At 44.4% G+C, this 26,147-nt stretch overlaps 1 pseudogene; it reads left to right on the plus strand.

Moving 5' to 3' along the window:
• The first annotated feature begins 12,136 nt into the window (after positions 1-12,136).
• Positions 12,137-13,166, plus strand: LOC123100070 (uncharacterized; annotated as a pseudogene).
• The last annotated feature ends 12,981 nt before the right edge of the window (positions 13,167-26,147 follow it).

Genomic DNA, 26,147 nt, shown 5'->3' on the forward strand with positions numbered 1-26,147 from the left:
CTTGGTCCACAGAAGGCTTAATGGTGTCAACATCAATATGTCGGTAAAAGGAAAACATCTACGGTGAGAAAACACCAACTAATAAGTTATTTCAAAAAAAAGAGAAGACTCCAGCTAATGTGAAGAATGGATGAATCTCTCATGCAGATATTTATATTTCGAGTTCTGTCCCTGGTAATCTTTTCTTGTTTCAATGTTATCTACGTAACAGTAACAGTATTTAAAGAGCGACGCCTACCAGTCTCAAATTCTGGCTGATAATAGTGTGAACTTTTTTTTTAAAAAAAAGAGAGCTTCCCCTCCTATTTTTATTAAAGAAACCACGTTGTCTTCTTAAAATAAACTACTAGGAGCAAACACAAACTATTGATCGACGATGCATGATCAGGACCAAGGTTTTGGTTACCGAATGGGGCATTTTATCGAGGGGGGCCGATAAATGTGGTTACCACGGGTACCACGAAATTTCGAGAAAATTTCAAACGAATTTCTAATGAAATTTATAATTGAATTTTGAATTTAAATTCTTTCAAAATAGATATAGATAGCACTTGAACCTATATTTATCATAAAAGAGCTATTAGCTCAGTGGAACGTTGTCTACGCGCATGCTGTGAGGTGCTGCCACACTTTACTATACATTGAGTGTTTGAATTCAAATAATTCAAAAAATCAAAATTATTTGCTGGAAATGCCCATGTACCGAGGGGGACTGAAATATTCGGTAACCATGATAAATCTTGAAATTTCGAGCAGTAACCAAAACCCTGATCAGGACGGGCACGGTAAGGCTATATCAGCAAAACCCACTGATAACCTTATAGAGAACTTAAAGATATTCAGAAACATCATCATCCTGGGAAAGCCACAAACTGAGTCTACATGATGATATTTTACTGACACCAAACGCCAAAAAAGTTCTGCACGCAGGCTTACATTCTAATCATAAGTTTTTGCAAAATACTGGAAGAAGCCAACCAAAGCTCCACCAAGGAAGGAAACGTCTTCTTCATCCAGCAGTGATCCGAAGCGAAGATCTCCATCCATGGCAGCTCTGAAAACTTCACCAACCATCATTTCAACCTTTTTTATGCCTCACTTCAGCACCCCTCGTTTTTCTTTGCCTGCGAAATAAGCCAATCATGAAGCATTTTAACAATCAGTTTAATAGGAACACAAGGATAATACGTAACCTTGTTTTCAAATATAGTGAACTACAAACGGGAAGCAATTCGTTTTTGCAAAAGAAAATTGACGAAGGATTCTTCTTCACCAACCAACCTTACCCATGCAAGATCATCGACCGGGGAGGTCGTCGTGTTCAGTTAAGCGCAATTTTACGACCACCGTGCCGCAAACAACATTGGTCGGGTCTCCCCCGGCTTCCCCCGGCCGCCAACCCTGCAGCTCGACCCTCTTGTAGAACGTCCGCGTCCCCTCCGCCAGCTTCGACTGGTGGTTGGGTCGCCTCTTCTTCTCCATCCTCTTCTCCTCCGCCGGCTCGTCGGCGCTGTCGTCGTCATCGTCCCCGAGCACCAGCGCGTCCAGCAGCGGAACCCGCGCCGCCCCGATCATCCCGGTGTGGCGGGAGTGTTAGACTGTATATCTACACGTGGACCCTTGTATACATCTGTAATTATATTATACCCTTTGGTACTCCTATATATAATGAGATAGCCACACCCCGTTTAGGGTGTCGAGCAGTTTCCTAAACTCCATGTTTTACATGGTATCAGTTTAGGGTTTCGATGTCTTCCGCTGCCCCTCACGCCACCGCCGACTCCTCAGCCTCTGCCATCGCTGACGCCGCGTCGGCCCAAGCGCTCGCCTCCTCGTCGCCCTTCATGGCCTCCCGCCCGCTGGCTACGGCCTGGCGGCAGCCGCCCGCGGGCTCCCCGATCGGGTCGAGCGGGACGGGCGACCTGCCCCCGCCGATTGCATCTGGCGGGTCCTCCTCGGCCATCGCCGCTGGGCCGCCGGGGTTCCGCGGCTCTGCACCTATGTATGGCGCGCCTCCCTCGTCGCTCTATGGAGCTCCTTGGTTCGGCGCCGCGCCTCCGCCATCGTCTGCCTGGCAGCTGCCCTACGGCGCGTCGCTGGCGCCTGGCTACGCTGGGTCGTCGCATCCCCAGCCCTACGGGGTGCAGCCGCCCTCGCTGGTTCACGGGGCTGCACCATCTGTGCCCCCCGGAGCTCCGGCTGGCTCGGGCGTTGGCTCCGCTCCTGCAGGAGCCTACCCTGCGTCGCCATACGCTTGTGCACAACTGGCGCTCGCCCCTAACCCAGAGACGGACCCGATGATGGGCTGCTACGCGCCACCGGCACAGCCTCATGCGGATCACATGACCGCACCGTCGCCGTTTTACTTCTCACACCTCCTTCCGGTGAAGCTTACGCAGGATAATTATTTGTCATGGCAGGCTCAGGTGCTACCTCTCCTTCAAAGCCGCTACCTGGAGGGGTACGTTGATGGTTCCATCCCGTGCCCGCCGCCGTATCATCCGGCGTACCATGTGTGGGTGGCTCAGGATCAGGCGATTCTCTCCGCTATCCAGTCATCGCTCACTCCGAGCGTGTCGTCGCTGGTCATCTTCGCCGCGACGTCCTGAGATGCTTGGTCGGCACTTCACAGCAGCTTCGCCTCGCAGTCTACGGCGCGTGCTCATGCTATACGCACCGAGTTGGGGGAGACTAAACTTGATGGTCTCTCTATCACCGAGTACTAACAAGATGTCGGGTCTCGCGGACACATTGGCCTCGATTGGTCAGCCACTTGGAGATGAGGAATTCAGCACCCACGTGCTCAACGGTCTTGATGATGATTATGACAATCTCGTCGAGAATATTCATGGTCGTGAGGCGCCACTTCCGCCCCAAGAGCTATATGCACGTCTTCTTGGTCGTGAGCAGCGCATCAAAGCGCGTCGTGCCTCCCCGAGCTTCATCTCTACCAACGCCGCGACCCGCGGTAAGCCGCAGAAGCCGTCGCCATCGCCTGGCGGGAAACCGACGGCCTCATCCCTGCAGGCCCGTGCTGCCCCGCCCTCCATCACTGGCGGCGCCAGGCCGGTGGCTTGTTGCCCTTGCTGCGGTGCTCAGCAGGCCTGCCAGCCGTGTGGCCTTGAGCGCCACATCGCCTCCCGGTGCCATCGACGCTACAAGCAAGATTTCCTTGGCCTGGGTAATAATGGCAAGGGAAATGAAAAACAAGCTGCTGCAGTGACAAGTCATGACCATGGGCGCACCCCGTCCTACTCCATCGATTCTACATGGTATATGGACACGGGAGCCATGAACCACCTCACCAACGAGATGGCCAAGCTTTCCACCATGGAACCATATCGCGGTCATGATCAGGTGCACACAGCCAATGGAGCAGGTATGCACATCTCCCATGTTGGTCAGCCTCACTCCTTACACACAACTTTCGCAAACTGCATTTTTCTAATGTTCTTCGTGTTCCCACTGCTACACGTAGTTTGTTGTCTATTCCTCAACTTACTCGTGATAATAATGTCCTTGCTGAGTTTCACCCTTTTCGTTTCTTTATCAAGGATCAGGACACGAGGGCCGTTCTTCTTAGTGGCCGTCTTCGCCATGGTTTACATGCACTTGACGCGCCGCCCACATCTCCTATGCAGTCTTCTCCTCAGGCGTTCAGCGGTGTTCGTGTGTCGTCTACACATTGGCATGCACGCCTTGGTCACCATGCTGCTCCTATAGTTCGTCATGTGCTACATCGTCATGAACTACCAGTTGTGTCCAATAAAACTGCTGAAACAATTTGTGATGCCTGTCAGCAGGGCAAGAGTCACCAACTTCCATTTTCAGAGTCTAGTCGTGTTGTGAAACATCCTCTTGAGCTTGTGTTTTCTGATGTATGGGGTCATGCCCAAACGTCCGTTAGTGGCCATAATTATTATGTCAGTTTCATTGATGCTTATAGCCGGTTTACTTGGCTTTATCTTATTAAGAGAAAATCTGATGTGTTCGATGTTTTTGTTCAGTTTCAAGCACATGTTGAGCGTCTCCTTAAGCAGAAAATTATTCATGTCCAATCCGACTGGGGGGGTTGAATATCACAACCTCAACACTTTTTTAACAAGCTTGGGATTTTGCACCGTGTGTCTTGTCCTCATACACATCAGCAGAATGGCACCGCTGAACGTAAGCATCGTCATCTTGTAGAAACTGGTCTTACTTTGCTAGCTCATGCCTCCGTCCCGTTTCGGTTTTGGAGCGATGCTTTCTCCACCGCTTGTTTCTTGATAAACAGGCTACCCTCACGACTTCTGAATATGAAAACTCCTCTTGAACTCTTGCTCAACGAAATCCCAGATTACACTTTTCTCAAAGTGTTTGGGTGTGCATGTTGGCCCCATTTGCGTCCATACAACAAACGTAAGTTAGAGTTTCGGTCTAAAAAGTGTGTTTTTCTTGGGTATAGTTCCCTTCACAAAGGGTACAAATGCCTGCACGTTCCCACCAATCGCGTCTACATCTCTCGTGACGTCGTTTTTGATGAGAATGTCTTCCCTTTCCATGCACTTCCGAATAACTCTGAAACTCCTATGCCACCTGTCCACTCTTCCGTACCTGTGCCTGATCAATTTGTGGATGTTGCAAATGCTCCTGTGTTGCTTCCTAATCACAATGCAGGTATTGGACGTGGTGCTCGTCTTGAGCTACTTGATGAACAGGTGCCGGATGATGATCCGGAGCGGGACGTGGATCTGCATGGGACATGCATACCGGGTGCAGCCGCCCCGCGAGCGCCGCCCTCGCCCTCACCAGCCCCGCGGGCGTCGCTCGCACCTGGCCTGGCTGGGCCGTCTGCCGCGACACCTGGCCCAGCCGCTGGCCCTTCTGCGCCGGCTGGGCTGGCCTCACCTGGCCCAACGCCAGATGTGGGTCGGCCGGCCACGCCTGGCCCGACGCCGCTGTTCTCTCTGGAGCCAGGCGGCTCTGACGCTGGCTCGTCGGCTGAGGCCTCGCCTCTGCAGTTGCCTGTGCCGAGCCCGGCCACGTCAACACAGTCGGCTGCCGTTGTTCTTCGTCCTCGCACGCGCAGTCAGGCAGGGGTTTTTTAGCCAAAGAAACGCACTGACGGGACTGTCGCGTGGCTCGCCGCTTGCATGGCTCATATTGCTGCGGATCCCACTGCTGAGCCTCGCCATTTTCAAGCTGCACTGGGCATTCCTCATTGGCGTGCTGCGATGGAACAGGAGTTTCAGGCTCTGCTTCAGAATGACACTTGGCATCTTGTTCCCCCGACGTCTGGTGTTAATATAATTGATTCCAAGTGGGTTTTTAAAGTCAAGAGACATGCTGATGGTTCTATTGAGCGCTACAAAGCACGGCTTGTTGGTAAGGGTTTCAAACAGAGGTATGGTCTTGATTATGAAGACACATTCAGTCCGGTTATCAAGCCTACTAACATTTGTTTGCTGCTGTCTCTGGCTGTTACCCGCGGATGGTCTCTTCGTCAGCTTGATGTGCAGAATGCTTTTCTGCACGGCATCTTGGAGGAAGAAGTTTATATGCGTCAGCCACCGGGTTTTGTGGATCCTGCACGTCCTCATCATCTTTGTCGTCTTGTTAAGGCGCTATATGGACTTAAACAGGCTCCCCGTGCGTGGCATGCACGCCTCGGCTCTGTTCTTCGGGCTCTTGGTTTTCTTCCCTCCACTGCTGACACGTCCTTGTTCCTTCTTCAGCGTCTTGAGGTTACGATGTATCTCCTGGTTTATGTTGATGATATCATCCTCATCAGTTCCTCTGCTGCTGTTGCGGATCGTCTTGTGGCTGCTTTGAGTGGGGATTTTGCTGTCAAGGACTTAGGTGCTCTGCATTTTTTCCTTGGTCTGGAGGTCTCACGGTCTTCTGCTGGGTTGATTCTTACTCAGAAGAAGTATTCTCTGGACCTATTGCGTCGTGCTGGCATGCTGAAGTGTAAACATGCGATCACTCCAATGTCTGCTACTGATCGGTTGTCTGCCCTGGATGGAGATCTTCTTTCACCTGATGATGCTACTGAGTATCGTAGTCTCGTTGGTGGTCTGCAGTATCTTACTATCATCAGACCAGATGTCTCTTATGCAGTCAACCGTGTCTGTCAGTATCTTCATGCACCCAGGACGTCTCATTGGTCAGCTGTGAAACGAATTCTGCGTTATATTTGTCTCACTGCCTCTTATGGTTTGCTTCTCCAGCCTGCACCATCTTATGAGATCTCAGCCTTTTCAGATGCAGATTGGGCTGGGTGTCCTGATGACAGGCGATCCACGGGGGGATATGCAGTGTTTCTTGGTCATAATTTAATCGCCTGGAATGCTCGCAAGCAGGCTACGGTGTCTCGCAGCAGTACTGAAGCTGAGTACAAAGCAGTTGCTGATGCGACTGCTGAGATCATATGGGTTCAGTCCTTGTTGAGAGAATTGAGAGTCTCTCCTGCTCATTCTCCAGTGCTTTGGTGTGACAACATTGGTGCTACCTATCTTTCATCTAATCCGGTATTTCATGCTCGGATGAAACACATTGAGGTAGACTATCACTTTGTCCGAGAACGTGTTGCACAGAAGCTCCTCAGTATCAAGTTCATCTCATCAAAAGATCAACTTGCTGACATCTTCACGAAGCCTCTTCCACAACCACAGTTTGTAGGTTGTAGGCGTAATCTTAACTTACTTTGTACTTCAGGCCATAGTTAAGATTGAGAGAGGGTGTTAGACTGTATATCTATATGTGGACCCTTGTATACATCTGTAATTGTATTGTACCCTTTAGTACTCCTATATAATAAGATAGCCACACCCTATTTAGAGTGTCGAGCAGTTTTCCAAACTTAATGTTTTACAAGCGGTGTGCGGCTCGCCCGCGCGCAACACCACCACGCGGCGCGTGGCCTGGTGGATGAAGCTGTCCGCGCGTACGGCCTGGAGGCGGACGGATAAGTCTCGCCAGCTCAAGCCCATCAAGTATTCCATGGTTACCTTCCACTTCTTTACACCGTCAACTTTAACGGGGAGCCTCAACGATTTTATCTGCTCGCCGCCGAGAAACACATCCAGGAGGGTGAAGCGCTTCCACGCCGGGCCCTCGTAGCCGCTCATCTCCGGCCACTTGAGGGTGATACGCAGCAGCAACTGGCGCCGGCGGGGCACACGCAACCCTCTCGTGAGGCGAGGTTGCCGTTCGTCGAGCTCCTCTTCCATGTCGACTTGCCGCCCCGGCATGAATCAACCGCCGGAAGAGACTTTGCCGGGAGTTTTGTAGGTAACGGCCGCAGTATCTATATTCCGGAATAAAAACGGAAAAATCCTTTCGGTAAGATGCAAAAAAAAAAAAAAAAAAAACAGAGTCTCGTGCATACACCTTTGTCTTATACTCCCTCCGTCCCAAAATAAGTATCTCAATTTTGTACTAGCTCTAGTATAAATTTATACTAAGCTCAAGACACTTATTTTGGAACGAAGAAAGTATATGGTACTCCCGTAAAAGCAGAGTCCAGCTAAAAAAGACGTGTTCACTCAAGAAATATACATATACATAAAAAAACAAATATACAATCTGCCTACCAACTAAAGGAAGAGATTTAAACGAGTTAACGAGGTAAAGGACCTCTCATGTGCATTATTACTCGGTGTTAAGTTTGTGGCAATGTGCTATTTGCCCGGTCGTTTTATCTTTTATTTCGACCTGCTTGTTTAAGGGTTTTCTCACCACTATGTATCGGCTCAACTGTTTATGTTTTTATTTATACAAAAATAATATTTGACGAACGTTCGCCAGGAGGCTGATGCTGGCAAACGCCCTTCCTGCCGTCTTGGTGCAAATCCGACGCCTCGTTAGCTCTCTGAAAGGGTTTGGTGCAACTAATCTCTTGGCGAACATCTTTTTTATATTTTTTCGTCATAAGAAGTGCAGAACTAGGGATCAAACTCACGCCCTCCTACAATTTAGCCATGCGCACACATTAGTTGGGCTAAAGAGGTGTTTATGAGCACTTTGCGCTCAAACACCTATTATATATTCGAGTTAAATTGTTTTTAAATTCATTTTTTTCATTTGAAAAAAAACTAAAAATCCCAAAAATTGCCATTGTTTGACAGAATAAAAATTCCTATTTTTTAGAGGCGTTTTTTTATAAACTTGCCATGTGCATTTTTTGTTATATGTAGCATGGCAATTTCCATGTCTTTTTTAATGCCCCCATGGAAATTTAATTAAGAGCAAGGCATTCTAATAATGAGTAACATGTCATTTTTATTATTAAGAGAATGGTAGTTTTATTATTAAGAGCATGACATTTTTATTTGTCAAAATAATGACATTTTCATGGTTAAGAACATGGCATTTATTATTAATAACATGTCATTTTTATTATTAGGAGGATGGCGGTTTTATTATTAGGACATTTTATTATTAATAGGTGGTTTTTTAGAGCATTGCATTTTTATTATTGTTGACATGGCATTTTTATTATAAAGAGAATGTCATTTTTAATGTCAAGAGGATGACACTTTTAATATTGAGACAATGGCATTTTTTTATTTGCATGACAGTTTTTCATGGGCTTATCCAAGTAAAATATTTTATCTAGAGGATGGCCGTTTTATAAAGTAGCACAACATTTTTTCGAGAGCACGACAGTTTTATAAATTTGTGCACATTTTTTGTTCATGGCATTTTTAATATAGAGGGCGGCAGTTTTAATGTTTAGCATGGCAAAAAACAAATTCTAGATCACTCGACTTTAAAAATAGTTAACATGGCAATTTAACAAGAAAAACACTTAAATGGGCCTTTTGGGTCTCGGGGGTCGCCCTGGCCTGCCCTCATGGCAAACAACTAGAAACGGTCCTCGGGGCTGCTCCCCCTGGCGAACAATCATTACATCGGAGCTCTCCCCTACTGAACGTTCGCCGGATATTCTAGGTGTAGATCGAGGTAGAGGAATGAGTGTGGCTATTCGCTGCCCAGGTGCATCTGCACCTAAGCATGAATAGTAAAATCAAATAAAATACTAGTAAAATTTGAAAAACATCTGGATTTTCTTGGCATCCAGGATGTTTGAATGCGTGATTTGTGTGCAAACATTATGGTCATTGGACATTCGAGGAAGTCATGACAAAAAAAATTTAGGTGTGAAAGAAACTTTAAAAAGAGCACTGATTGGACCCAAATTTGTTCTTATTTGCCCCGAAGTCCTCGAATGTCCAAACACCACAAAAATGTGCACACTTCTTGCTCATATGAGCATCTTCAATGCCAAAAAAATTTAGAACTTTTTTAAAAATTACTATTTTTGTTTACTGTTCATCGGATGTAGATGAGTCCGCCTTAGACGTGAATTTCAGGTAGAGGAACAAATTATTAAGCGTTTACTCAGGAAATATACATACATAAAAAGCCGCATCTAACTAGCTAGAAGTCCTGAGCCAAATAGTGAAGGCCCTAATCACCCAGTTCGCCCCTCCTAAAAAAAGCTCCATTCCCTCCCCTCACACGTGCGTGGTCCCCACGTGCAATCTATGTGTGATCCGCTCCTGGATCACGCGGTAACTACCCTCTGGGAACCTCACCCTCCCACACCCTAATTCGTTGTTATCCATTTCTCATGATGCTTTCATGCTCCTTGCACTGGAAATCTCCAGATGATGGCACCGCACTAGGTGACAAAAGCTCAAAAAAAACGATCATGTGTGGATTAGCAACCACTTGTTTCCCCATCCCCTCACCGCCTCCCTCAAAATTGGTTGCATTGTCCCCCCTGTTTTCTAATATTTGATGTTTGCTCTTCCGCCGAAAGTTGATCGTATGAAAACCGAGAGTTGGCGCCTTAAATCGATTTTATCGTCTAGCTACACACTAAGGCCTTCTTTCCACCAGTTTGTCCCTCTCTGCTGGTGTGTGGTATCTACAGCCAGCACACCCTCGACTTCTCTAGAAGAGTGTGGTCGCGGCTGCAATGTGCGCTCTGTCTAGTGTGATAGATGCTTCGGACTGGTTAATTTTGTAGGTCATGGAACTGATAAAAAACGCTTTCACCAAGATAGTGTGTGAAGCAACGATTGTTGATTGTGCATGCAATATGAAATATGAGAAGTGAGGCAATACCACCTGTTAGAAAACTCGAGCACGATCAATCAACGAGGACAAGCAATCAAGACATGATACCGCGATTTGCTGATGAGGTTCAGGGACAACCTACTTCTTGAGACATACCTATGGGTGCCCTTCCCTCTATACTACATCGGCATAGTACACCCAACGACAAAGTTCTCCGAGGACATTAGATAGTATCTTTGACCCAACCACGGTTAGTCCATTCACTCTTGCCATAAGCACGTAGACCATCGTGATTAAGCCCTTAGTCGCAATCTATTTCTAGCCTACTAACTTTTTGCTAGTCTATTTGGCTACCCATTGTGCCAGCATGGGATATGTCTGTCTCGAACATCTAATCATCCATAAATTATAAGTCCAATTGTAGCACAACTCATGGGCATACTTGAGATAGTTCTAGCAAACTTTGCGTTGGCAGATATGTCGTGGACATCTTTGAACAATCATGCACGAAAGCCTAGTGTATCTTGACTAACTTTGAACATGAATTATGCGCTCTGCTACTACTACTTTGATTATATATGACTCCACTTGCAACTGTGGCCCTTTTCCCATCAGTCAATACTCATTTCATGATTGAGTTCTTGCACTCATGTTTTGCGTTCGCAACCGCGGTGTCATCACACATCTAGCATAAAGTCTGTATCTCACAACATCGTGGTAGGAGCACTGCGATAGCCTATTCTCCGGCCTATGGGAAAATAAACAAGGCACATATTCTGTGACACATATAAGAGTTACTTGAACTCATCACCCTCACTCTTGTTGACAAACCCCTTTTGAAATTTGAAGCACGCTCATTAGTCATCAAGAGTCAAATTCGTAGTTGCCTCATTATTATTTTTCTAGATAGTCTTTTACATGTCCCATAGCTATACCGTATGTACACTCAAAGACTTCGACATTTTAAACTTTCCACCACCTCCTCAGACTCTCCAAGGTCAACTCATGTCCATCTTTCGGGACGATAGACTTAGTGAACGGTTTGAACCTGGCACTCGCCAACACAACTTTAGCACCTTATGCACACTTGTGTGACCACATATTTGACCTTCAGTGCCGCTTGGCCTGTCGATATGTTTCATGCTTACCACATGCCTCAGCTATCACCGCGTCGGGTCTCTGATGTCCATGCGTAGTTAGCCCACACCTTCTGGCCCCCAGTATAGAGAACCATCATTCACCATGGTGGCCCATGTCGTTCCATGTTTCCCTTAGACTAGTGAGCCCCAATACGAACCAAGTGTTTCTTGCGTTTCTCCACTCTGATATAGGCTTCATTGTAGCCCCTCCATCAGCCCAGTGGAATCTTTTACCACACTCTAGCTCCACCCTTAAGTACACGACCTCATGATAGATGATCAGTCCACCCTCGCGTCAGCCGACTTCAAGCTCCCAATGTGCATCGTCATGTTGAAGCCGACAAGCCCTCGGGCATGCTTCGTTGTCATGCCTCAGAAGTTGGACATCCCCAGCATCGTGCTCTTATGTCGTCCTCTATGATCTCAACCTTATCTTTCGTTCTGACCGATGTCCCCGTCCGTCAAACTATCAAGACAGCAAGTAGGAGCATACTAAGATTGGAAAGAGATAACCAGTTAGAATTTGTTATGCTCACATGGGTGCCAAGAATTTTCAGTTTATTTTTCACTTAATTAATGCACCGCAGCTTGGTTAATGTTTTCCATAAAGTCATCTATACGAAGACTATATGGCAACCATGGGTGGAGTATTTGCTGGCGCAACATAGATGCTTAGAGGTGTTGGAGAGAGCACGTACGTCCAAGTGCCCAACAACTCCTGGAGCCCACAGGTCAACGCAGACGAAACAGGTTGCCAAAGACTCAGTCAGCTGTAGCAAATGCAAGGTGATTTTGCGGGGGAGGGGCAACGCGGGCGTCAGGAGAGTTCGTAGAAGATACGGGTCGCCAACGACGCGGTTATTTCTACGGGATAACAAAACACTGAATCGTAGACTTCACTTGACCCGGCGAAGCACAGAGCTCCTCCACTCTATATATGCCCTACACAACTTAACTGAGCCACTCACATCGTCCGCGTAACCAACCCCGATCGATCGAGGTGTCACCACAACGAAGCACCGAACCTTCCTCCGATTCGAGATCCCCTACTCGGTAGTGAGTGAGCATGGACTTCCACCTCCCCATAGTTCACCCAGGCGCGGCGCCGGCGGGCAACGTCGAGATGGACCACCAGGCACAAGCAGCAGCCGTGAACCCGCCGCCACCAGCGGCTCACGGCCGTGAACCAGCAGCAGGTCGGCGGGCAGGGACCGAACACCTGGGTCGGCAACGACGCCAACACGCTGCTGGTGGTGGCCACGCTGATCACCACGCTCACCTACCAGCTCGGCACCAACATCCCCGGCGGGTACTGGCAGGAGACAAAATCGCTGGACGGCAGGGAGCTTTACCGCGCCGGCGACCCCATCATGCGCGACCTGCACCGCCCAAGGTACGCGTGCGCGTGAAAACCACTCCATCGGTCGTTCATGCCAGTATCGGTTGACATGCCGGATGTGCAGGTACTGGTTGTTCATGGCGGCGAGCTGGGTTGGGTTCGCGAGCTCGATGGTGATGACGCTGAGCCTGCTGGTGCGGATGTCGGCGGACTCGCGGCACGTGCGGTGGTCGTTCGTGGTGGCCTACTCCAGCCTCGTGCTCACCTTCGTCTGGGCGGGCGTCCGCGCCTTCCTCTGGCTCGTCATCAGCGTCCACCCGGAGCACCGCACGCGCATCGTCCAGGCACTCTGCTGCAGCCACCGCAACTAGGAGTTGACTGGCGGGTGACTCTATCGTCCACCCGGATACGTAGTTTGATTGGCTAGGGAATTAGCGGTACTTCTTTTAAATAATCGGAGGGAGTATGCTCAGTGAACTAGTAACTAGTTATCGATGATTACCGTTTTCTTCAAGCTGTGTGACATAGTGCTGATGTTAATGATTTTTTTTTTTTTTTGCGGTTGTGATGTTAATGAATTGACGCAAGCTGTGTGACATACTGCTGATTTTAGTGAATGAACAGTCACGTGAAAGGAGAAAAAAACACGGCAAAACTAACGGGGAAAATTTCGCTAGTTTTGAGCGGGATTACAGCTTTCTAATTGACATGAGAAAATAGAGGAGCTTGCCTGATATAAGAAAATGTAATTAAATCTCTAAAAAAATTATCCAAATGAGTGGTGCAACGCAATACACCATATATTTCAGATTTTTTCACGAAAATCTATACACCTTATATCAAGAAACGGAGGGAGTATAAGTTTTTTTAACAATCACCATGGGGAGAGCATCCCCACCTGAATATATTACTCAAAGCGCCAAAGGAGACGTTACAAGAGAGCGCTAACGTGCAGGGAAAGGTATTGACGCCAAGACACGACAACCACCTTTTTATGAGCGAATCTACAGGTTCAGAGAGAGAAATCATTTACAAGGTTCAGAAGCATAGTCCTAGGCGTGTGATTTTCATTTGCGAAAAACACACGTGTTCCTAGAGTGCCAAGTTTTCCACAAAATAGCGAGCACAGCCGACGGCCAAATTTCATAGTCGAGCCCAGCCGACGAAGCTATATCCCAAATTGCAGCAAGCGAGAGTGGTGCGGCGAGCTATAGGGCATCCCAGGCCTGAACTGCAAACATGCCATGGACAAACAAGTGAGTAGCATCCTCCACCGGTGCATCACATCGAGGGCAAATAGAATCATTAGTGATCGTCTTCTTGAGGAGATTGTGCTTGGTGTTGAGACGATCCTTGAAAAGGAGCCAACCAAAAATCTTGAACTTGATCGGGACTTTGGATGACCAAATAAGCTCGGCGGAGGGGTCGATGTTGTTTTCCTCAGTGATAATGGAGTAGGCCTGTCTGGAGGAGAAAGGTGCGCCGTGTAGAAGGAACCTATCATTAGAAGCATCATTTGGGCGAAGTCCTGCAACAAAGACAACACAACCACTAGCTCATTTGAGGCAACATTAGTAAGGCGATTCCGCGGGTTAGCTAGTAATCCATCTTGCATGACCTGAGACACTAAAATGGTAGGTTTCATGGAGTGTGAGTAGAGGTGAGGGTAAACAATGGCTAGAGGTTTATGAGTGATCAAAGTATCGGTTCAAAAAAAGTAGTAAGTCCATTTGTCAGCACAAAGGATGTATTTTGAAGTGTAGGTAGCTGAGAGTTTACCACTTTCCGAAGAAACGAGAGGTTTGTAGGTTTATCTACAATGGAGTGGGAGTACCTATTATGGTACTAGTTTACCCAAGGTAGGTTCTTACCCTGAAGTAGTTTGAAAGCAAACTTCATTAGTAAGCAGTTATTCTAGAGAAGCAAAGTTTTTATGCCTAGAGCACCAAATTTTTTAGGTTTGGAGACATTTTTCCAAGTAACAAGACATTGTGCTCCCGAGCAGTTTTCCTCTGCGGCCCAAAAAAAGGCTCTACGAATCGCGTCTAGCCGTTTTAAGATCTTTTTGGGGATACGGAAAACCGACATGAAATAAATTACTATTGAGTCGAGTGCAGAAGAGATTAGGGTAAGACGAGCTCCACGAGAGAGTAACCAAGCAACCCATCCGGTCAAGTGTTTTAAAGAGTGTTGGATGATGGGTTGGAAAGCTGAAGAAGGTAGTTTGGTGGGGAAGGAGGTAGACCAAGGTAAGGTTGAGGGAACACAGAGACGACACATCCAAAGATGTTGCTAATTACATAGGCTAGGTTGGGTGAGAGGTGGATGGGGAGAAACGTTGTTTTCTGGAAGTTGAGAGAGAGGCCGGTCACGTTGGCAAAATTATCGAGAATTTGTTTGAGCTGGGTTGCCCTGTTGGAGGAGGCATTTGCCAGGATGAGAGTGTCATCCGCGTATTGTAGGACGACGGGGGGAGGTTGGGGTCTAAATGGTGGTGAAGAAGGCCATCATTGTGAGCTAGTATGATCAGACGTTGCAGGATGTCGGCAACAAGGATGAAAAGGTAGGGGGTGATAGGTCTCCAACGTATCTATAATTTTTTATTGCTCCATGCTATATTATCTTCTGTTTTGGACATTATTGGGCTTTATTATTCACTTTTATATTATTTTTGGGACTAACCTATTAACCGGAGGCCCAGCCCAGAATTGCTGTTTTTTGCATATTTCAGAGTTTCGCAGAAAAAGAATATCAAACGGAGTCCAAACGGAATGAAACCTTCGGGAACGTGATTTTCGGAACGAACATGATCCAGGAGACTTGGACCCTACGTCAAGGAAGCTTCCAGGAAACCACGAGGTAGGGGGCGCGCCTACCCCCCCCCCCCCAGGCGTGCCCTCCACCCTTGTGGGCCCCACGTTGCTCCAACGACGTACTCCTTCCTCCTATATATACCTACGTACCCCCAAACCCACGAGATCCCATCTTGGGGCCTGTTCCGGAGCTCCGCCGGAGGGGGCATCCATCACGGAGGGCTTCTACATCAACACCATAGCCTCTCCGATTATGTGTGAGTAGTTTACCTCAGACCTTCAGGTCCATAGTTATTAGCTAGATGGCTTCTTCTCTCTTTTTGGATCTCAATACAATGTTCTCCCCCTCTCTCGTGGAGATCTATTCGATGTAATCTTCTTTTGCGGTGTGTTTGTTGAGACCGATGAATTGTGGGTTTATGATCAAGTTTATCTATGAACAATATTTGAATCTTCTGAATTCTTTTATGTATGATTGGTTATCTTTGCAAGTCTCTTCGAATTATCAGTTTGGTTTGGCCTACTAGATTGATCTTTCTTGCAATGGGAGAAGTGCTTAGCTTTGGGTTCAATCTTGCGGTGTCCTTTCCCAGTGACAGTAGGGGCAGCAAGGCATGTATAGTATTGTTGCCATCGAGGATAACAAGATGGGGTTTTTATCATATTGCATGAATTTATCCCTCTACATCATGTCATCTTGCTTAAAGCATTACTCTGTTCTTATGAACTTAGTACTCTAGATGCATGCTGGATAGTGGTGGATGTGTGGAGTAATAGTAGTAGATGCAGGCAGGAGTCGGTCTACTTGTCTCGGACGTGATGCCTATATACATGATTATACCTAGATATTCTCATAACTATGCTCAATTCTTTCAATTGCTCAACAGTAATTTGTTCACCCACCGTAAAATACTTATGCTCATGAGAGAAGCCACTAGTGAAACCTATGGCCCCCGGGTCTATTTTCCATCATATTAATCTCCCGACAACAAGCTATTTCTAGGCGCCGTTTTTATTTTGTTTATTTTACTTTGCATCTTTATCACAAAAATACCAAAAATATTATCCTATCATATCTATCAGATCTCACTCTCGTAAGTGACCGTGTAGGGATTGACAACCCCTTATCGCGTTGGTTGCGAGGATTTATTTGTTTGTGTAGGTGCGAGGGACTTCCGTGTAGCCTCCTACTGGATTGATACCTTGGTTCTCAAAAACTGAGGGAAATACTTACGCTACTTTGCTGCATCACCCTTTCCTCTTCAAGGGAAAACCAACGCAGTGCTCAAGAGGTAGCAAGAAGGATTTCTGGCGCCCTTGCCGGGGAGGTCTACGCAAAAGTCAACATACCAAGTACCCATCACAAACCCTTATCTCCCGCATTACATTATTTGCCATTTGCCTCTCGTTTTCCTCTCCCCCACTTCACCCTTGCCGTTTTATTCGCTCTCTCTTTTTCGTTTGCCTCCTTTTGCCCGTCTCTTGTTTGCTCGTGTGTTGGATTGCTTGTTTGTCACGATGGCTCAAGATAATACCAAATTATGTGACTTTACCAATACCAACAATAATGATTTCCTTAGCACTCCGATTGCTCCTCTTACCGATACTGAATCTTGTGAAATCAATGCTGCTTTGTTGAATCTTGTTATGAAAGATCAATTCGCCGGCCTTCCTAGTGAAGATGCCGCTACTCATCTAAATAGCTTCGTTGATTTGTGTGATATGCAAAAGAAGAAAGATGTTGACAATGATATTGTTAAATTGAAGCTATTTCCTTTTTCGCTTAGAGATCGTGCTAAAGCTTGGTTTTCGTCTTTGCCTAAAAATAGTATTGATTCTTGGAATAAGTGCAAAGATGCTTTTATCTCTAAGTATTTTCCTCCCGCTAAGATTATCTCTCTTAGAAACGATATTATGAATTTTAAGCAACTTGATCATGAACATGTTGCACAAGCTTGGGAGAGGATGAAATTAATGATACGTAATTGCCCCACTCATGGTTTAAATTTGTGGATGATTATACAAAAAATTTATGCCGGATTGAATTTTGCTTCTAGAAATCTTTTAGATTCGGCCGCGGGAGGCACTTTTATGGAAATCACTTTAGGAGAAGCTACTAAACTCCTAGATAATATTATGGTTAATTATTCTCAATGGCACAAGAAAGATCTACTAATGAAAAAGTGGATGCGATAGAAGAAATTAATGTTTTGAGTGGAAAGATGGATGAACTTATGAAATTATTTGCTACTAAGAGTGTTTTCTTCTGATCCTAATGATATGCCTTTGTCTACTTTGATTGAGAATAATAATGAATCTATGGATGTGAATTTTGTTGGTAGGAATAATTTTGGTAACAACGCGTTTAGAGGAAACTTTAATCCTAGGCCTTATCCTAGTAATTCCTCTAATAATTATGGTAATTCCTACAACAATTCTTATGGAAACTTTAATAAGATGCCCTCTGAATTTGATACTAGTGTTAAGGAATTTATGAATTCGCAAAAGAATTTCAATGCCTTGCTTGAAGAAAAATTGCTTAAAGTTGATGAATTGGCTAGGAACGTTGATAGAATTTCTCTTGATGTTGATTCTTTGAAACTCAGATCTATTCCACCTAAGCATGATATCAATGAGTTTCTCAAAGCCATGAGAATTTCCATTGATGAGTGCAAAGAAAGAACCGCTAGGATACGTGCTAAGAAAGATTGTTTTATAAAAGCGTGTTCTTCAAATTTCTATGAAAATAAAAATGAAGATCTAAAAGTTATTGGTGTGTCCCCTATTAAATCTTTGTTTTGCAATATGAATCTTGATAATGATGGGACTGAATATGATCCACCTTTACCTAGAAGGCGTTCCAAAAATTCGGAGTTTTTAGATCTTGATGCTAAAATTGATAAAAGTGGGTTTGAAGAGAGCAAAACCCTAGATATTAATAAACCCACTATTTTGGATTTCAAAGAATTTAATTATGATAATTGCTCTTTGATATATTATATTTCCTTGTTGCAATCCGTGCTAAATTCTCCTCATGCTTATAGTCAAAATAAAGCTTTTACCAAATATATCGTTGATGCTTTGATGCAATCTTATGAAGAAAAACTTGAGTTGGAAGTTTCTATCCCTAGAAAACTTTATGATGAGTGGGAACCTACTATTAAAATTAATATTAAAGATCATGAATGCTATGCTTTGTGTGATTTGGGTGCTAGTGTTTCCACGGTTCCAAAAACTTTGTGTGATTTGTTAGGTTTCCGTGATTTTGATGATTGCTCTTTAAACTTGCACCTTGCGGATTCCACTATTAAGAAACCTATGGGAAGAATTAATGATGTTCTTATTGTTGCAAATAGGAACTATATGCCCGTAGATTTTATCGTTCTTGACATAGATTGCAATCCTTCATGTCCTATTATTCTTGGTAGACCTTTCCTTAGAACGATTGGTGCAATTGTTGATATGAAGGAAGGGAATATTAGATTCCAATTTCCATTAAAGAAAGGCATGGAACACTTCCCTAGGAAGAAAATAAAATTACCATATGAATCTATCATGAGAGCCACTTATGGATTGCCTACCAAAGATGGCAATACCTAGATCTATCCTTGCCTTTATGCCTAGCTAGGGGCGTTAAACGATAGCGCTTGTTGGGAGGCAACCCAATTTTATTTTTAGTTTTTTGTTTTGTGCTTATGTTTAGGAATAAATATTTGTTCTAGCCTCTGGTTAGATGTGTTTTTATCTTTTAATTAGTGTTTGTGCCAAGTTAAACCTATAGGATCTTCTTGGATGATAGTTATTTGATCTTGCAGAAAATTCCAGAAACTTTCTGTTCACGAAAATAATTGTTAAAAATCACCAGAACGTTATAAAATATTGATTCCAATTGCTGCTGATCAATAAACAAATTTTCTAGGTCGTCCTATTTTGGATGATTTTTTGGAGTTCCAGAAGTTTGCGTTAGTTACAGATTACTACAGACTGTTCTGTTTTTTACAGATTCTGTTTTTCGTGTGTTGTTTGCTTATTTTGATGAATCTATGGCTAATAAAATAGTTTATAAACCATAGATAAGTTGGAATACAGTAGGTTTAACACCAATATAAATAAAGAATGAGTTCATTACAGTACCTTGAAGTGGTCTTTTGTTTTCTTTCGCTAACGGAGCTCACGAGATTTTCCGTTAAGTTTTGTGTTGTGAAGTTTTCAAGTTTTGGGTAAAAGATTTGATGGATTATGGAACAAGGAGTGGCAAGAGACTAATCTTGGGGGGAACAAGGAGTGGCCAGATCCTAATCTTGGGGATGCCCATGGCACCCCCAAGATAATCTAAGGACACCAAAAAGCCAAAGCTTGGGGATGCCCCGGAAGGCATCCCCTCTTTCGTCTACTTCCATCGGTAACTTTACTTGGAGCTATATTTTTATTCACCACATGATATGTGTTTTGCTTGGAGCGTCTTGTATGATTTGAGTCTTTGCTTTTTAGTTTACAACAATCATCTTTGCTGTACACACCTTTTGAGAGAGACACACATGATTCAAAAATTATTAGAATACTCTATATGCTTCACTTATATCTTTTGAGTTATATAGTTTTTGCTCTAGTACTTCACTTATATCTTTTAGAGCACGATGGTGGATTTGTTTTATAAAAACTATTGATCTCTCATGCTTCACTTAGATTATTTTGAGAGTCTTAAATATCATGGTAATTTTCTTAAAAAATCCTAATATGCTAGGTATTCAAGATTAGTAAAAACTTTCTTATGAGTGTGTTGAATACTAAGAGAAGTTTGATGCTTGATGATTGTTTTGAGATATGGAGGTAGTGATATTAAAGTTGTGCTAGTTGAGTAGTTGTGAATTTGAGAAATACTTGTGTTGAAGTTTGCAAGTCCCGTAGCATGCACGTATGGTAAACGTTATGTAACAAATTTGAAACATGAGGTGTTCTTTGATTGCCCTCCTTATGAGTGGCGGTCGGGGACGAGCGATGGTCTTTTCCTACCAATCTATCCCCCTAGGAGCATGCGCATAGTGCTTGGTTTTTGATGACTTGTAGATTTTTGCAATAAGTATGTGAGTTCTTTATGACTAATGTTGAGTCCATGGATTATACGCACTCTCACCTTTCCATCATTGCTAGCCTCTTCGGTACCGTGCATTGCCCTTTCTCACATTGAGAGTTGGTGCAAACTTCGCCGGTGCATCCAAACCCCGTGATATGATACGCTCGTTCACACATAAATCTCCTTATATCTTCCTCAAAACAGCCACCATACCTACCTATTATGGCATTTCCATAGCCATTCCGAGATATATTGCCATGCAACTTTCCACCATTCCCTTTATCATGGCACGTTCATCATTGTCATATTGCTTAGCATGATCATGTAGTTGACATAGTATTTGTGGCAAAGCCACCGTTCATAATTCTTTCATACATGTCACTCTTGGTTCATTGCATATCCCGGTACACCACCGGAGGCATTCATATAGTCATACTTTGTTCTAGTATCGAGTTGTAATCATTGAGTTGTAAATAAATAGAAGTGCGATGATCATCATTTTTAATAGAGCATTGTCCCAAAAAAAAGAGAAAGGCCAAAAAAAGGAAGGCCCAAAAAAAAGAAATAAAAAGGGACAATGCTACTATCCTTTTGCCACACTTGTGCTTCAAAGTAGTACCATAATCTTCGTGATAGAGAGTCTCTTGTTTTGTCACTTTCATATACTAGTGGGAATTTTTTATTATAGAACTTGGCATGTATATTCCAACAATGGGCCTCCTCAAGTGCCCTAGGTCTTCGTGAGCAAGCAAGTTGGATGCACACCCACTTAGTTTCTTTTGTTGAGCTTTCATACATTTATAGCTCTAGTGCATCCGTTGCATGGCAATCCCTACTCCTTGCATTAACATCAATCGATGGGCATCTCCATAGCTCATTGATTAGCCTCGTTGATGTGAGACTTTCTCCTTTTTTGTCTTCTCCACATAACCCCCATCATTATACTCTATTCCACCCATAGTGCTATATCCATGGCTCACGCTCATGTATTGCGTGAAGGTTTATAAAGTTTGAGATTACTAAAGTATGAAACAATTGCTTGGCTTGTCATCGGGGTTGTGCATGATGAGAGCATTCTTGTGTGACGAGAATGGAGCATGACTAAACTATATGATTTTGTAGGGATGAACTTTCTTTGGCCATGTTATTTTGAGAGGACATAACTGCTTAGTTAGTATGCTTGAAGTATTATTATTTCTATGTCAATATGAACTTTTATCTTGAATCTTTCGGATCTGAATATTCATACCACAATTAAGAAGAATTACACTGAAATTATGCCACGTAGCATTCCGCATCAAAAATTCTGTTTTTATCATTTACCTACTCGAGGACGAGCAGGAATTAAGCTTGGGGATGCTTGATACATCTCCAACGTATCTATAATTTTTGATTGCTCCATGCTATATTATCTTCTGTTTTGGACATTATTGGGCTTTATTATTCACTTTTATATTATTTTTGGGACTAACCTATTAACCGGAGGCCCAGCCCAGAATTGCTGTTTTTTTGCCTATTTCAGAGTTTCGCAGAAAAAGAATATCAAACGGAGTCCAAACGGAATGAAACCTTCGGGAACGTGATTTTCGGAACGAACATGATCCAGGAGACTTGGACCCTACGTCGAGGAAGCTTCCAGGAAGCCATGATGTAGGGGGCGCGCCTACCCCCCCAGGCGCACCCTCCACCCTCGTGGGCCCCACGTTGCTCCACCGACGTACTCCTTCCTCCTATATATACCTACGTACCCCCAAACGATCAGGTACGATTCCACCGCCGCAACCTTCTGTACCCACGAGATCCCATCTTGGGGCCTGTTCCGGAGCTCCGCCGGAGGGGGCATCCATCACGGAGGGCTTCTACATCAACACCATAGCCTCTCCGATGAAGTGTGAGTAGTTTACCTCAGACCTTCGGGTCCATAGTTATTAGCTAGATGGCTTCTTCTCTCTTTTTGGATCTCAATACAATGTTCTCCCCCTCTCTCGTGGAGATCTATTCGATGTAATCTTCTTTTGCAGTGTGTTTGTTGAGACCGATGAATTGTGGGTTTATGATCAAGTTTATCTATGAACAATATTTGAATCTTTTGAATTCTTTTATGTATGATTGGTTATCTTTGCAAGTCTCTTCGAATTATCAGTTTGGTTTGGCCTACTAGATTGATCTTTCTTGCAATGGGAGAAGTGCTTAGCTTTGGGTTCAATCTTGCGGTGTCCTTTCCCAGTGACAGTAGGGGCAGCAAGGCACGTATAGTATTGTTGCCATCGAGGATAACAAGATGGGGTTTTTATCATATTGCATGAATTTATCCCTCTACATCATGTCATCTTGCTTAAAGCGTTACTCTGTTCTTATGAACTTAATACTCTAGATGCATGCTGGATAGCGGTGGATGTGTGGAGTAATAGTAGTAGATGCAGGCAGGAGTCGGTCTACTTGTCTCGGACGTGATGCCTATATACATGATCATACCTAGATATTCTCATAACTATGCTCAATTCTGTCAATTGCTCAACAGTAGTTTTTTCACCCACCGTAAAATACTTATGCTCATGAGAGAAGCCACTAGTGAAACCTATGGCCCCCGGGTCTATTTTCCATCATATTAATCTCCCGACAACAAGCTATTTCTAGGCGCCGTTTTTATTTTGTTTATTTTACTTTGCATCTTTATCAAAAAAATACCAAAAATATTATCCTATCATATCTATCAGATCTCACTCCCGTAAGTGAGCGTGTAGGGATTGACAACCCCTTATCGCGTTGGTTGCGAGGATTTATTTCTTTGTGTAGGTGCGAGGGACTTGCGTGTAGCCTCCTACTGGATTGATACCTTGGTTCTCAAAAACTGAGGGAAATACTTACGCTACTTTGCTGCATCACCCTTTCCTCTTCAAGGGAAAACCAACGCAGTGCTCAAGAGGTAGCAGGGGGAGAGCGGGTCACCCTGACAAAGGATGTTTTTGCAATTTATCCACGTACCGGGCACACCTTTTAGCATGACCGCTATTTTTACAAAGGAGAGGAGGGAGTTGACCCATTGAACCCATTTTAGGGGGAAACCCCTGTGAGTGAGAAGCTGCAAAAGGGGGGCAAGCGATTTAATCAAAAGCCTTGCGGAAATCCAATTTAAAGTTCATGGTGGGTGCTTTTCTATTGTGGCAGCAGTTAAGCAAGTCAACTGCATAGATGAAGTTCTCAGCAATTGATCTCCCATTAATGAATCATGTTTGGTCATCGTGGATGAGCAGTGGGATAAGAGGCTTTAGGCGGTTTGTTAGGAGCTTTGCAATGGCCTTTGGAGGGCAATTTTGAAGGGAAATGGGTCGGAAGTCATTTGCAGATATGGCAACGGTATCCTTGAGGAGCAGAATCATGAATACTCTATTGAGACGTTCAACACCTACAGTCTGTTCATGGATGGCTTGAAAAAAAGGGATGATGATTTCTTTAGTGGAGTGCCAATACTTTCGATAGAAGCCTGGTCCAAAACCGTTCAGACCAGGGCTAGTGTTTGGGTTCATTTGGAGGAAAGCGTCATAAATTCCCTGATCTGAGAAGGGGTCATCAAGTGTCCGAAGCAGGGTGAGAGTCTGGGGGTAAATATCATGGAGCGATAGGTTCCACCCATAGTTTCGGGGGCCCCAATTAGGTCAAGAAGGAAGGAGTTAAGGATGGAGGCCTTTTCATTGTGGGAGAAGAATTCGGAGCCATTATGCTTGAGAATCGCAATTTTGTTATGGCGGAAACACTGAGAGGTGGAGACTTGGAAAAAATTGTGTTTTCGTCTCCTTCAACCACAGATCGGACCTTTCCGCGCTCTTTCCAGAAGAGAGTTTTTTCTGAGTGGCTCGAAGCAGCGCATTGATGACTAAAGACGATAGCCTTTTCTCAGGGTCGGAAAGTTGTCTAGATTCCTCAATAAAGTCGAGCAGGTCGATGACAATTTTGCAGTCTGATTCCTGGACATGCGCGGGCCTTAAGGTTCTAGCCCGCGTTTTAAGGGAAAAACGGGTTTTTTTGTAACCAACACAAGGCATGCATCTAGTGGGCCTTGTCCTGTGGTATGAGACTAATGGTGCAAGATGAGTGGTGTGAGGGCTACAATATAAGTTTTATTAATACAAAATAATAGTTCAGAGGCCCCTTAAGTTAATGGAATAAAAAAATAGCTAATCTAGCAAGCTCATCATCGACTTTATTTACTTCTCTATTACAATGTTCAAAACCAGTAAGAAGGAAGTCACAAGCCTAGCAATCATCAAAAACAACTATGCCGCAGCCGCATAACATGCTCCATTGTTCATGGTGTCGGTGACCTTCATATTATTCGAGTTGATAACAAGGCAATTGCATCCAACCCTTGCGCAAGGGATAATCCAAATTGCAGTGTCAATGCCTCAGCCGTTAGGACATCCGCACACCAACCAATTTTCCAATTTCCCCCAACAATAAAATTACTTTTATGATCTCAGAACAACACCAGTTATACCCCTTAGCAAGTCTTGATCGAAGGAAGCATCAACATTAAGTTCTACAAAACCCATAGGGGCCTTAATCCAACCCCCTCTTTCATGCTAGCATTTGGGGAGGAAGCAATGACATAATTAGCCATAAGCTCTATTGGAAAATATAGTGCCTAGTTATTTCTTAGGCATGCTCGGGTGCTAGGCCACAACCAAACGCCTCGCCTAGGCTAGAGGCGGAAGCCTGGGCAGTGAAATCAATAAATTCTCCACTCAAGTGAGAAATCATGCCATATTTTGTTGATAACCCGAATGGACCATAATGCAATGTACATTATATGATAGTTTACTCATTTTATGCTCTAAATTGATTTATATGGGTATATAATACCCCAAACATGCCCTTGAAGGAAATATGCCCTAGAGGCAATAATAAAGTTGTTATTTATATTTCCTTATATCATGATAAATGTTTATTATTATTCATGCTAGAATTGTATTAACCATAAACTTAGTACATGTGTGAATACATAGACAAAACAGAGTGTCCCTAGTATGCCTCTACTTGACTAGCTCGTTAATCAAAGATGGTTAAGTTTCCTGACCATAGACATGTGTTGTTGATACGTCTCCAAGGTATCTATAATTTTTTATTGTTCCATGATATATTATATTCTGTTTTGGACATTATTGGGCTTTATTATACATTTTTATATTATTTTTGGGACTAACCTATTAATCGGAGGCACAACCCAGAATTGTTGTTTTTTTGCCTATTTCAGAGTTTCGCAGAAAAAGAATATCAAACGGAGTCCAAACGGAATGAAACCTTCGGGAACGTGATTTTCGAAACGAACGTGATCCAGAGGACTTGGACCCTACGTCAAGACATCAACCAGGAGGGCACGAGGTAGGGGCGCGCCTACCCCCCTGGGCGCGCCCTCCACCCTCGTGGGCCCCACGTTGCTCCATCGACGTACTTCTTCCTCCTATATATACCTACGTACCCCCAAACTACCAGATACGGAGCCAAAAACCTAATTCCACCACCGCAACCTTCTGTACCCGTGAGATCCCATCTTGGGGCCTTTTCCGGAGCTCCACCGGAGGCGGCATCGATCACGGAGGGCTTCTACATCAACACCATAGCCTCTCCGATTATGTGTGAGTAGTTTACCTCAGACCTTCGGGTCCATAGTTATTAGCTAGATGGCTTCTTCTCTCTTTTTGGATCTCAATACA

This window comes from Triticum aestivum, chromosome 4D, assembly GCF_018294505.1.
Source record: "Triticum aestivum cultivar Chinese Spring chromosome 4D, IWGSC CS RefSeq v2.1, whole genome shotgun sequence".
Lineage (NCBI taxonomy): Eukaryota > Viridiplantae > Streptophyta > Magnoliopsida > Poales > Poaceae > Triticum > Triticum aestivum.